The sequence below is a fragment of the Pinus tabuliformis genome, chromosome 7, assembly GCF_031772625.1.
Source record: "Pinus tabuliformis cultivar Carrire ecotype Pingquan chromosome 7, CPIR1, whole genome shotgun sequence".
NCBI lineage: Eukaryota > Viridiplantae > Streptophyta > Pinopsida > Pinales > Pinaceae > Pinus > Pinus tabuliformis.
In genome coordinates, this window is record NC_142293.1 from 1505167451 (window position 1) to 1505181274 (window position 13824).

A 13824-nucleotide genomic window follows, 5' to 3' on the forward strand; every position below is an offset into this window, starting at 1 on the left:
ATCAGATTTTCAAGCCTCCACCTTCCTTGGTCATTTTCCAACTTCGCGTTCCACTCATACAAATCAACCAGGAAGGAACTGAAGAAGATCTCGTGTATTTCTGTGTACATGTATCTCTCCAACCACTGTTCTTTAGTTAATCGTGGATTATTGTTTTCTTGCACTGTGAATTCGTGGATCTTTCTATCCAACCAGGTTTCATTCTCTTTCTTAGTTGGATTCCAATGATATGACATCACACATATCATTATGTAGATCCCAGTCCCTGCAATGGAACCATTTGTTGGCTTGATGGGTCTTGACCTAGGTTCAGAGTTAAGCAGCCAAGCAAATCCCTACACCACTGGACCTTTCGAAATTAATCCGCGAAGCGCGGACTGAAGTCTCACCCGAAGCAGTATGGGGGAATGCTGGAACCAAGTTTCCACACCTAGAGATAGTTATGATATCGTTTTATGCCCTAACTCTACCTTCGCACAGATCGATAAGCCTTTTAGGGCTTATTGATATACTTCTCTTAATCACCCTTAGATTTTAATGAAGGTCTATGACTGTCTTTCGCAGACCTTAAACAGGTTAATCTACAACTTATGTGCCTTTGCAATCACTCCTAAGTCTGTTATTACCCAGATCGACTTAAGTATCTGATAACTTTAACATGCATTAAGATATTCTTCGCGTAAACATATACTATGACTTGCATTTGTATATCACTGTAAAACATACAAATTCGTGCATTAACACAACATTAAATCATAAACCCATTATTCATCATAACATAATCAAATTTATTCATAACAGAAGTAAAAGGGAGAGAACACAGATATTTCTGGAACAATCTCTTTACTAATGCTTCAGGTCTTCTCACATACTCAAACTACCCTACGCACTCAACTGCAAGGGTCCGTGCACTCAGTTGTGAACTCTACTCTAGGCCTCTGTGCACACAGCTGCAGAGCCTCTCTTCTACTCTAAGACTCTTCACTCTTCACTTCTAATGACCCATTACATTCATTCTTCACTCATGAACTACTGCCTTAGACTCTCTAAGACTCTCCTTTTTATACAATCCCATGGTCCGTGGACCATGGGTAGATCTCCAAAACTGACACAACTTATCTAAACTAAGGGAAGAAAACCCTTTTATCTTTAGACATCTTCGTGCTCCGTGACCAAAAAATGTGGAGACTTTACATTTCTTTACACAAAATTCGGGCCTTCTGCCCCAAAACTTGGGTGTTTAACCCAAAATTGACCCCTAGGGGACCCGTTCCCAACAGGGACATGCAAAGAAAAACAAAGAAAGAGCAGACCGCTCTGATACCATTGATCTGAACTTAAATAGGAGCACAACAACTTACAGATATAATAACAAAAACAGAGATGCAATAGAAAAAAAACTTCATTTTATTAATGAAAAAAATATTAAACTATGCTTACAAACAGAATGGAAATACGATAGCTCAGGCGATGGTAGCTTATCTTTGAGAAGCAATGTGGTGGCTACATGCCTCTGAATTGTGTTACAATGAGGCTCAAGGGCCTATTTATTATTGGAAAACATGATAAAACCCTAAACAACTAAAACCCTAACCCCAAGAGATGTAACACCAAGAGTTTGTGGGCCCCGTTGGGGTTAGTTGGGCATCCAACTTCTCGAGGTCATAACTTGGTCATATTATCTCTGTTTGGCACGTACAATACCTTGTTGGAAAGGCTCTCTGAGTACTATAGGTTTCGTTTCAAGCCCTTGCCTATGGCTATGGGCTTTCCATAAAACCCCAAAAAACGTCGTTTAGGGGGTCAAAACTGCTTCAAAAGTTCAGGACCCGAAAAACTGCTAAAAATAGTAAATTCTAAAATGAACAAGGAAATAGATGAAGCTGACAGGGGGGTCTAGGTGGAATAGGCAGGCGGCCACCAATATCCACCTAGATCATTGCTGTAGATAAGAATATATTGAGCTCAAGCACTTGTGACTGCTATTTTTGTGATGTATTTGACATTTCTGCAATGATAATGAAAAGTTTCATTTTGATCCATCACTGAGTTAGTCGAGAGTGTTGAAGCTCTTTGGTTTGGGCCCAACCCCAGCAGCTTAGGTCCCTCTTATGTATTTATACTTCTTTTAGCTTATAATGTTTTATTATTTGCTACATTTCAGTAAAGCATAGTTCCTCAAAAAATTTGTGATTGTGGCCTCTATCTCATCTCTCTCATGGGAGCAGGATTAGAGGACTCCACCATCATAGCCCAAAAACATTGTGTGATTTCTTGTTTATGATTTCTTGGAAAATTCTACATTTTTTATCGTGCTTTACATATGATTTCTATATATTATAAGTTAATTCATTGCATAAATCAATTTCTTAGCATCAGTTAGATAGGTTCCAAATTTAGTTCATCTTTTCCACCATTGATTGTAATATTTTGCAAATGAAAAGAAGAATAGGTGCATGTGATGCTGCAAGATTGTTGAATCTGCAGGAAAGGGATATTTTCACCACCTCCATCCAGGACTTCTCCACTCTCTTTTGATGAATGCCAACCATTGTTCTTGATCTCTACTTTTAGTTCACCGTGAGCAACCCTCTTGGCCGAAAGTTGGCCTTCCTGAAGTGTTGGTCTTGGCTAGGGTTGTTGGTCACCTTCCCTACATTTCCCACAACCTTCATCCATCTTTCTATAGCTTTATCCCATTATCCTTACTATCGGCACAAAAATTTCATTAGGGAAGAGACCATGGGTTTAGGCACAAGGGGCCAACAAGGCTCCACTATAGTCTAGGACAACGTCGGCATTTTCACCTTACCCAAGGGGTAAGGAGTCTCACCCAAGGCGTGCCACAACCAAAAATAGGAAGGGTTGGAGGGATATCAAGGGAGATCCAAACATCAACCATCAATAGCTTAAAGAGATCATTCATCACAACATCATAGTATTACGATCACTATATTCATCAAGAAAAATCCCATTAATTAAAATTTTGAGTAGGTCCATAAATTAGAACAATACACTTGACCATAATATAACATCCAAATTGTCTCATTCATTCATTAACATCAACATAGGGAAGGTTCAATACAAAATACATAAGGCACAAAGCCTTTCATCAAATACATGGAATAACATAAACATAGGATGCCTCAAACCTCTGGTTGAGTCTAGCTCTGGCCCTTCCGCAACTTCTCAGGTCCTCAGGACCTGTTGTAGCGACTACAACCACCCTCCAAAAATTTTTCTTAGCTTGTTTTGGAGCCTCCCTACCAACCTTGCACAACACTTTGTCTTTCTTCTTCAAGTACTCAAGCTTCATGGGTTTTCCTCGCATAAAGGAAGCCTGTCTATCACAGTTGATCCTTTCCCCTCATAGGTTGCTCACCAGGACTTGGTCCAACTGGAGGCTGAGCAACTTCCCCTTGAAAATTACGCATTCCTGGAGGGAAACCAACCTTCCCTCCAGGAATTGCGTAATCCTCTCTAATAGCCTTCTGGGCTCCAGGATTACGCAATCCTCCCAGCCAACCCTCATAACAGGATTTACGCAAATGTTCCCAACAGCAGGCTTTTCAGCCCAAGATTTGCAGAAATCTGGGTAGCAGTTAGCTACTCTGCCCAGAAATTGCGCAAACCTAGTAGGTAGTCAACCCATCTCCCAGCCAGAAATGGGCATTTTTCTCCAGCAATCGAGTAGTCCCTTGCATGTGCAGCTGAGTTGACCGGTTCCCTTCGGGACTGAGAAAAACAGACTTGCATGCATTGGCTACTTATCCCAAGGTAGCATGCAAAGGCATTCCTTGTTTCAGGGATCAATGTTTAGTAGTTTGAGGTTACATGTAAGGAGAAATTCAAAAACCTCCCACCAAGTGTAGCTTCCCTTAGATTTGTGGCATGCGCGTCACAACCTCGATGTTATCAAAAATCATCAACCAGATGTTGCAGAGCTCATTCCTCACATCAACCTTGTAGCTCTGACATCCCACATCACATCTAGGAGCATTCATCACATTTAGCTCAGTTGTTTTTGGGTAATCTCACTTCCCATGCCTTGTGATGCATTTATGTTGCTTTTTGTGTTTTCGCTTGTGGGAGTACTTTTTGCTTGATTTCTTTAAACACTTGCTGTGATTTACATGTATACTAGCTTTTCCTAGCTTTGTTTCAGTTTTCGTTGTTATCTCACTGCTATCGCATGCATGAAACTGTTTTGAATGGACGTTCACCTAACCGGTGAACTGCCTCACCCACATGCATGTTGATCTATTTGCTGAATCTTTCATTCATGTTTTGCATGCACTGTTAATCACTTCTGCTATCACTTAGTGTCGCCATACATTCATTGACTTACTTGCTTTCAGTTGCCCATCAGCGAGTTGGGCCAACCTTGGCCCAGGCTTTGCCTTCACGAAGGCTACATTGTGCAATCTAGGAAAGGAAGGCTCACCTTCCTCTCCATATTTGTGCATTCCTGCCTAGCACTGGCCTCCAGGGCTGTTTTATGCATTTCTGGAGGACAGTGGCTACTTGGCCCAAGAAATTGCACAAATTTGTCCTTGGGCCAGCAGCCCTTCCCAGCTGGAACTGCGGATTGTGCAATCCTAATAGGAAATAGCCAAACTGGACTATGCATTACACAATTCTAGCAGTCATTCAGTCTCCCAGTAGCCCAGACTATGCCTTGTGCAGTCTTGGCAGTCGATCTCTCGACCTCCTGGCTGAAATTGTGCAATCTTCATGACCATTCACCCAGGCATGTTACAAGTCAGTTCTCATGTTCATTTTGGTTTTCAACTGACAGATTTCTTTCCATGAGTGTTTCCATATCTCAAGTATCGCAAGTGTTCATCTGCCTCTCAGCAGTATAGGTACAATGGTTTCCAGGAGAGCAGAGACGAAGAAACTGTTCAGAGCACGCTTGGAGATGCAGTCAATCAAGTTTCTATGAGCTTGCCTACTCACGAAGACATCAAGTTGTTCGTAGACAAGGACATCAAGCAGCAACATCACAGTGAACAGAATCATGAATAATAGCTGAAGGAAGCATACCAAATGCAATAAATGAAGCAAATGCAGTGAACACAGAGAATACAAAGAATGTAAGAGGAAGGTTGTTGACAACACAGAAGCGAAACAAAGTTGCAAGATCAAGCAGATCCACTGATAATGAAAGCAGCTTTTGAGACTCAGGCTATGAGGTGACAGTGAGAAATGAAGGTCGCGCAAAGATAGAGAATGGAACAAAGAAGGAGTTGCATGTGCCGAAACAACAACTCAAGGAAGAACATGAAGATGCATAGATAGACGAATGAGTTGCAGCAAGATCAGGAACAACAATGGGCACAACATGCACTCATGGATGAAACTGCGTCCGTAAAAGTTAAAGGTCCATCCCAAAAGTTGACATGGAGAAGACATGGTAAGAAATGTTATTGATCGCATGCAAGTCATTCAACAACATGCATGTCATTGAGCACACACATGCAATCCAACCCATTCAACACACTCACCAAGGCAAAAACAAGAATCAAGTCCAACTGGGGCTAAACATGTACTTCGGAAAGTTGACGCGCATGACCACTAGCACACACTTGAAGATCAGCACAGACACTATGCATCAGTGTGTTGTCGGTTCAACCATACCCAAGAAGACCATGCGCATGTTAGCAAATGAGTTGGATGAAGTGGACGAACCAATGCACTAATTGCAACAGAGGAAAGAGTATGCTTCAATAATATGTCACCATGAGGTGCAGGCACACCATCATGGATGACCAAGCTTGGCATTAGCTCACCAGCTTCACCATCACAAGCATGTCAAAGAATTGGTCTCATCGCAGTGGACTGAGTGTCAGTGATGTCTTGCAAGGCTTGCTCAAGCCATGTTGTGTCACATAAGTACATGTGCATTGTAATGTTGAGTCATGTCAAGTGTCAATAGTTGGATGTGATAGTCATAGAGTAGGTGAAGTGTCATGAGGGTAGTTGAACTATCATAAAGGGGAATTTCAAGGGTCACCCCACCCTTTGCTATAAATAGTCCCTCATAACTCATTGTATGGTCTTTTAGTCATCCAAGCTTCTACTAAGACTATTTTGAAGAAGGCTTGGATAGTATTGTAACGCGCCTTGGCTTTTCCACTACATGGAGCTAGTACATCTCTTTGGAGGAGCAGGCGTATGTGGCTGTAACTTTCCACTGTTGGGGCTAGCAGGTTTACATGGATGTATTGTATGATTGTGATTTACACTTCTTTATATAATAAGAGCCATCACATTTTCATGCATATGTTGTTATTGTAGTTGGACTGCTCTGTTGCTTTAATGATATGTGTTGTTTAACTTATGTACTTGTGTATGAATTGATTCACATGCAATTATATGAATCTTGTTGTTAATGTGTTGCATATGTTGTTAATGTTGTCACCGTCCGTGTCGACTACTCTACCAGACATCAAACAGACCTTTCACTTGAACCTTTCTATAACAACCGTCACACTCATCTCGGACTGATCCATGAGTGTTGTACGTGTTATCTTACTTTGTATGATGTGACTGTCGCATCTGAGTGGACTGCTCCGCTAGAAGCTATGCATGTCCTTCATTTTGTGTGTTCCTAGCCGAGTTGGGATTGATCCCTTTCAACCTGGAACTCACCTTCACCTCCTTACCCTTTCGAAGTGTTGGAACCTCTCATACACCTTCCTTGACTCACTACATCAGTCACACCCTTGCTACTGACAGAGTTATTCTACTTCCCTCTGTGCAACACCATGGACAAGCCATTACCTTACAACCCACTATTGGGACTCCTACACCAAACGATCTGAGGTATGATTGGGACTTCTTACCAGGGATATCCCCTTGACATGTTGGTAGGTCCAACACTATCAACAGGACCGTGTTCTTCTAAAATCCTAACCTCTGTTGAATACCAACCCCTTTCCCTTGTTGTCTTTTGCTTTTATCTTTTCTTCCATCATCCCCACTATGAGTTCTGTTAGGTTTCCCTTGCCCTCGGTTGTTTTCCGCTTTCCTTCTTGTCCACTCGGTTGTTCCTATTTTCTCTCGCCACCTTGTCGTAACTACCTATTTGTTTTATGTTCCTACCTCCAACATTGGCTGTCATTTCTGCAACTCAATCATTGCTCCCACCACCTATTCTTTGCCTTGGTTCTCACAAAAATTCAAAATTCAAAACGAAGGTCAGGCCAACAGGGCCTGACCACAGTTCTTTAACTTGTCCTTGAGTCAATCTATCTCGAGTGTTGTGGGTCCGATCTCTGGTCTTGCTGATGTTTTTGTTGTTCCCGCCTGTTGTTGCGTTGGTTTTTCCTTTTTTTGGGCTCCTACTTCTGCTACATGTTGGCCTTCTTTTTTGATCAAAGGCTGGTCTTATTTTCCAAATGAAGGCCCCAATTCAGGTACAACCGTGGTCATTTCTTGTCGAAAGTGGGTGTAATCATCAAGCGTTATTTTCCATGTGGTCATGATGGATTCAGGATGTTTAATGAAATCGTCTGCTGCGGTGGCGGTTGGATGATATGGCATGTTGTTGTGTAGTGTGCTCCATTGCACTTAAATGTTTTTGCAGACCTCCCGTAGAGCAAGAACATGTCGGTGAACCAGTGGTCAGAGGTCACAGATCTTCTTTTTGGTTTTCACGAACACTTCCTCTATCTACTGGACTCGATCCTCAATGGAGGAGATCTCTTTGTCAATATTTTGCATTCGAACTGAGTCTATGTAGGTTTTGTTGTCCATGATGTATTTTTGTAACTTCTCACGAAGAGGGTAGACCTATTGATTCTTTTGAGCTAGGTTGCCCGACCAATCCTGTACCTGGTCTATTAGGGCATATCCATTGTTAGCTTGATGGGGCCTGACCCAGGTTCAGAGTTAATTAGCCAAACAAATCCCTACACTACTAGCCCTTTAGGCATCAGCCCACAGAGTGCGGACTAAAGTCTCACCCGAAGCAGTGTGGGGGGATGTTGGAACCAAGTTTCCGCACCCTTGAGATGTCTGAGGGGTCGATTTAGTCCAATTGTGCCTACCTTCGCACAGGTCACTTCGCACACTTAGAATAGTCTTTCGCGTAGCCCTAACAAAGGGGTGAGGTGATTTCGCGTTGCAATGGCAACAACCTGTGCTATTTCCCCAAATGACACCGCGTAACTTACTGATCTTCTTAAAGATATTAGTTAACTTCGCGTAAACAGATATTCTATCTTTCATTCACTTAATCAACACATTCATACATATTCGCGCATCACATAAGCAATAAGAGTGCAAAGTATATTCAATGTAACAGATGCATAAAACAGGAAATAAATATGCATAATGGATATGAAACTTCTCTTTATTAATGCCCCAACGGTTATAGACTTGACTCACCCTACGCACTCAGCTGCAAGGGTCCGCGCACTTAGCTACGGAATACTAGGCCTCTCCGCACTTAGTTGCAGAGCCATCTCCTACTCTACGACCCAAAACTAGACTTTACACTTCAGCTATGACTCAACTCTTCATCCTTAGACTTGTCTGATTGATCTATTCATCTCTTAAATACTTAGAGCCTGGCTCTATTTATACAATCCCATGGTCCACAGACCATGGGTAGATCTCTACAGCCGACATTACACTACAAAATTGAGGGCGGACAACCCTATGACTCATTTACAAGCTCTGTGCTCCGCACCCACAAAATGTGGAGTCTTTACATCGGAGTTACAACTTTTGGCCAAAATCTAGACTTTTAGCCCCAAGACTTCCCTTTGGGGGATCCCGTGCCCAACAGGCCCCCAACACAAACATCGTGACTCGTCCTCGAGTCACTCTATTGGTGCAGAGATCTTTGCGCGAAGACCTCCCAACTTTGCGTGGAACGTTGCAAGATGACAGCACACTGAGCGGTTGCCTGCTGCGCTTCCTGGACATGCTATTCAGAGACCGCTGTAGCTGAGATGCTTTCCTGAACCTATTCATGTGTTCCTTGCATCTGTGCGAGCTTTGCTTCAATAGAGGTTGTAATGACGAAAGCCTCATCAATCCATGACTATACGCACATCTTCAAAATGGCTTCCTTGTGTCGAGCAGCATCCACTTACTCCTTGAGTGCTTTCGCCTGCTGCATTTGCGCGAGCCTCTGTGTAAGGGAAACCGTTTGCACGGTCCCTTTCACTTCATCATACTTTTGTTGTAGCTCGCGTGCCTCTATTTCTAGGCGCTGTATGTTCAGGTCCTCCTGCAGAGTAGTGAGAACCTCGAATGATTCCTCAAACAGCTTTGTGCAGTCCTTTACTGCAATGTTGACCTCCACTATGGCTGTTGTAATGGCGCTAGTGCGCTGTTCTTTAATATTTGGTGGAGTTGAAGGTTGCGCCTTCAGTTGCAGTTCAGTTATCTGAAGGTTCAGCTCCAGCTGAACCTTGGCCATCTCTTCCTTAGCCTCGTGCACCCCTGTTTCTAGTTTCCGGATGCACGCCTCCGCTGGTTCCTCTGCTTGGATGGCCAGCTCTAGGATCATTGGCAGGCTTCCTTGACCACCTGCACTAGCTGTCGGTTCTGCGCCACTACCTCGTTGCACTACAGGCTCAACTACTTAATGTTAATGAGCTGCTTGCTCATGACCTGGAGCACACAACCCTTCCTAGCTCGCAATTCTATAGTAACTCCATCTTGCAAAAGATAGAGTGTCTCCCAAGGGAGCGCAACCATATTTATCCCGATCCCCTTCAACCCACTGACCATAGGCCTGTTGGCCTTATTTTGTGTCATGAGTACTCCCTCTGGCAGCACTATAATGTTGGTCATTCAGGCACGCATCATTTCCTCAGCCGCGGTTGTGCCTAGTGCGAGGCTGGTTGACACAGTACTAGCCTGTGGAGTGCGCACCTGTAACTCCTGTATCTGTGCTCAGAGATCCCCTAACACCATCTAGTGTTCCTCCGCAAACTATAGGAGGGCCTTTGCAGTGATTTCCCTCACCGTCTCCCCAATGTCATGTAGACCCCCCTCAGTGAGGGTGATCGGGTTGAAATAAGTCTTTGAAGCCTTTGACTTCTTCTGCGGCCCTACCTTCTCCATTAGGTGCTGCTGTTTCCACTATGTGGATTCCGTCTGTAGGTCTGTGTCACCTTCCTCTGCATCTGTTTCCTGTTCGAGCGAAGGCGACTTCTAGCCTTCGCGTTCCTTCTTTGCTGCCTTTTGCTGATCTTCTGCCACCTTCGCAGCGTCGTGCGCCTCTTGCGCCTTGGTTGTTGCTACTTCATTTCTTCGCTTCTCTGCCAACTGCACCATCCGTCGTTTTTCCTCATCCTTTTTTCTCTGCGCGGCAGACTTCTCTGCTTCCACCACTGATCTGGATGGAGCACACCACTTCAGCGACCACGACTCAAGGACGACGAATATGAAATCGTCCATCACTAGATAAGGTAGCTCATGTTAGATAATTATTTATTACGGAGCAATGGAACACATAAAATACTGCAAAAATATAAACATAGAAAACGCATAAAACAAGAGAGACACAGATATACGTGGTTCACCCAGTTTGGGCTACGTCCACCCTGAACAACTAGTCCTTCCTTTCTATTATCCAGCAAAATGAAGAGACACAACCTACATCAAATCCACTATAATACACTCTGTTTTCTCTCACAGTCTCACCTCTATGTTTCTCGCTCAGAGAATGCACATCTATATCACCGCCTCAAAATACAATGCCCTCATACAAAGAGAGAGGTTGCCTTCTAGGGCAAAAAACCCTAAACTAAACATAAGTTCTACCGTCAGATCATTCGCCTAATGAAAGGCTCAGATTGACTAGAAATTACTATACTTTTACAAGGCAATTTTACATCTATTTTTGGCTTCGGGGGCGCTGCCCCCAAACCCCCATTGAGGGACCGCTGGCCCCCGGACCCCCTAGCTGGGGGGGATCGGCCCCCCCGGACCCCCGCGGGCGGACAAGTCCCCCCCACACCTCCCTGTGTGGAGGGGTGTACAAACTTCCTGGGGTATACATTCGGCTGAAACAAAGACCTCTGAACAATCATTCTCCACACACAACAATCTCCCACTTGGAGAATGATTGTAGCAACTCCACCGCTGCTTCATTTGCTAGACAATGACTCCTCTTTTGGACCTAGCTGTTTCTCATCTTCATCATCATCCTTGAAGACCAATTGAAACTAAGCATATACTCAGTTTCTCCCTGGTTACAACTTTTGTTAGCATGTCTGCAAGATTCTGGCTAGTGTGTATCTTTTCCAGCTTCAACTCTCCATCTTCCAACATTGATCGTATGAAATGGTACTTGAGCTGTATGTGTTTAGTCCTGGAATGAAATGCTGAGTTCTTTGCAAGATGAATGGCACTTTGGCTATCACTGTATAACGTGCCCATATCATGCTTCTTACCCAATTCACCCATGAACCTTTGTAACCAAATCATTTCTTTACTAGCCTCTATAGTAGCAACATACTCTGCTTTTGTTGTTGAAAGCGCAACAACACTTTGGATTTTTGAAACCCAACTGACAGCTATTCCACCAACACTAAATACATATCCTGTAGTGCTCCTCCTGTTATCTCTGTCACCTGCCATATCTGCATCAACATATCCCTGTAGAGAAATGTTTGAACCACCAAAGCATAATGCTTGATTTGTGGTACCTTTCAAATATCTGAGAATCGATTTCACTACCATCCAATGTTCCTTTCCTGGATTGTTCATGTACCTGCTTACAACTCCCATTGCATGTGCAATATCAGGCCTTGTGCAGACCATTGCATACATTAAGCTTCCAACTGCTGATGCATATGGAACTTTAGACATATAATCCATGTCTTCTTGGGTCTTTGGGCACATTTCCTTACTAAGTTTGAAATGGCTAGCAAAATGTGTACTAACTGGTTTTGCATTGTGCACATTAAATCTTTTCAACACCTTTTGTATGTACTCATTCTGAGACAATGTTAATTTGCGATTTTTCCTGTCTCTAGTGATTCTCATACCAAGGATTTGTTTTGCAGCTCCCAAATCCTTCATTGCAACTAAATTTTCCAATTTTCTTTTGAGCACATTTATTTCCTACATGTTAGACCCTGCAACAAGCATGTCATCTACATATAATAACAATATAATATAGCAGCCATCATTTTGCTTTTTTAGATAAACACAATGATCAGAGTGACATCTAGTAGAACCTTGTTCAGACATAAACTTGTCAAATTTTAGATACCACTGCCTTGGAGCCTGTTTTAAGCCATACAAGCTCTTCTTCAACCTACACACTAGTTTCTCCTTCCCTTTCACCTCATATCCTTGTGGCTGCTGCATATATATCTCTTCCTCCAAATCCCCATGGAGAAAGGCTGTCTTTACATCTAGTTGCTCAAGATGCAAATCTTCAGCTGCTACTAGACTTAAAATGGTTCTGATTGAAGTCATTTTAACAACAGGAGAAAATATTTCATCAAAATAAATACCTTTCTTATGTTCAAACCCCTTCACCACAAGTCTAGCTTTGTACCTCTATTTTCCTCCATCTTCTTCCTTCAGCCTGTAAACCCATTTATTCTTCAATGTAGTTTTTCCTGCAGGCAACATGACTAAGTCCCAATTCTGCTTATGCATTAAGGATTCCATCTCTTCTTCCATAGCTACCTCCCACTTCTTCCTGCTTTCAACCTGCATTACTTCTTCATAACATTCGGGTTCACCAGAATCAGTCAACAATAAATAATATAATGAAGGAGAGTATCGTTCAGGGGGTCTACTTATCCTAGTAGATCTTCTAACACCACTTTCAGGTGTTTGGGGTGCCTGTTGCTATTGTGGTGGTTGCTATTGTTGTGGTTGTTAATTATTATTATTTTCAGGCACCTTTACTTTTTCAGTGATTTCATCAAGAACTGCATATTCCTTGTTTTCTTTTTCTTGCTTCTTTTCCTACAACTGATTCTTATACAAGACCTTTTCATTGAATATTACATCTCTACTCCTAATGATTTTGTGATTTTCCTAATCATATAAGCAATAACCAAAATCATTAACACCATATCTAGTAAAGGTACATTTCTTTGACTTTGCCTCAAGCTTTGTTCTATTTTCTTTATCAATCTGGACAAAGGCCTCACAACCAAAAGGCTTTAAAAAGGAGTAGTTTACCATTTTACCTGTCCATGCTTCCTCTGGAACACCACCATCCAAGGAACTTGAAGGCCCTCTATTTATTAGATAAGCAGCAGTATCTACAGCATCTGCCCAAAACTGTAAAGGCAATCCTGCATGCAATCTCATGCACCTTGCATGCTCCATGATTGTTCTGTTCATCCTTTCTGACACACCATTTTCTTGTGGTGTTCTTGGAACTATCTTCTCTCTGCGAATTCCATGCTCTGAACAGTACCTATCAAACTCTTCGCTGCAATATTCACCTCCATTGTCCAATCTAAGACACTTCAATTTCTTTCCTATCTCAATCTCAACCAAAGCTTTCCATTTCTTGAAAGTATCAAATACATTGTAGAGCATTGGGAAGGTATGTTTTAATAAATAATTTAGTGATGTTTTAAGCAATAGTTGTAATCTTTTCTTTATTATAAAGTAGGGAAAATGCAACGAGAACGAGTCTAAAATGATCCAATCACTAACAGTTGTCTTCTCTACGCAGGAAAAGGTAAAAGCAGGAAGGCGCAATGCAAAACGAGGATTTGATGAGAAGATAACGGCTGTCCCTCCAATTCTAAATAAGGTTCAGACCAAGTCGAGTAAATCAAGAAAGATCAGTCCGGAATGAGATGAAGGACTGCCAGTTCG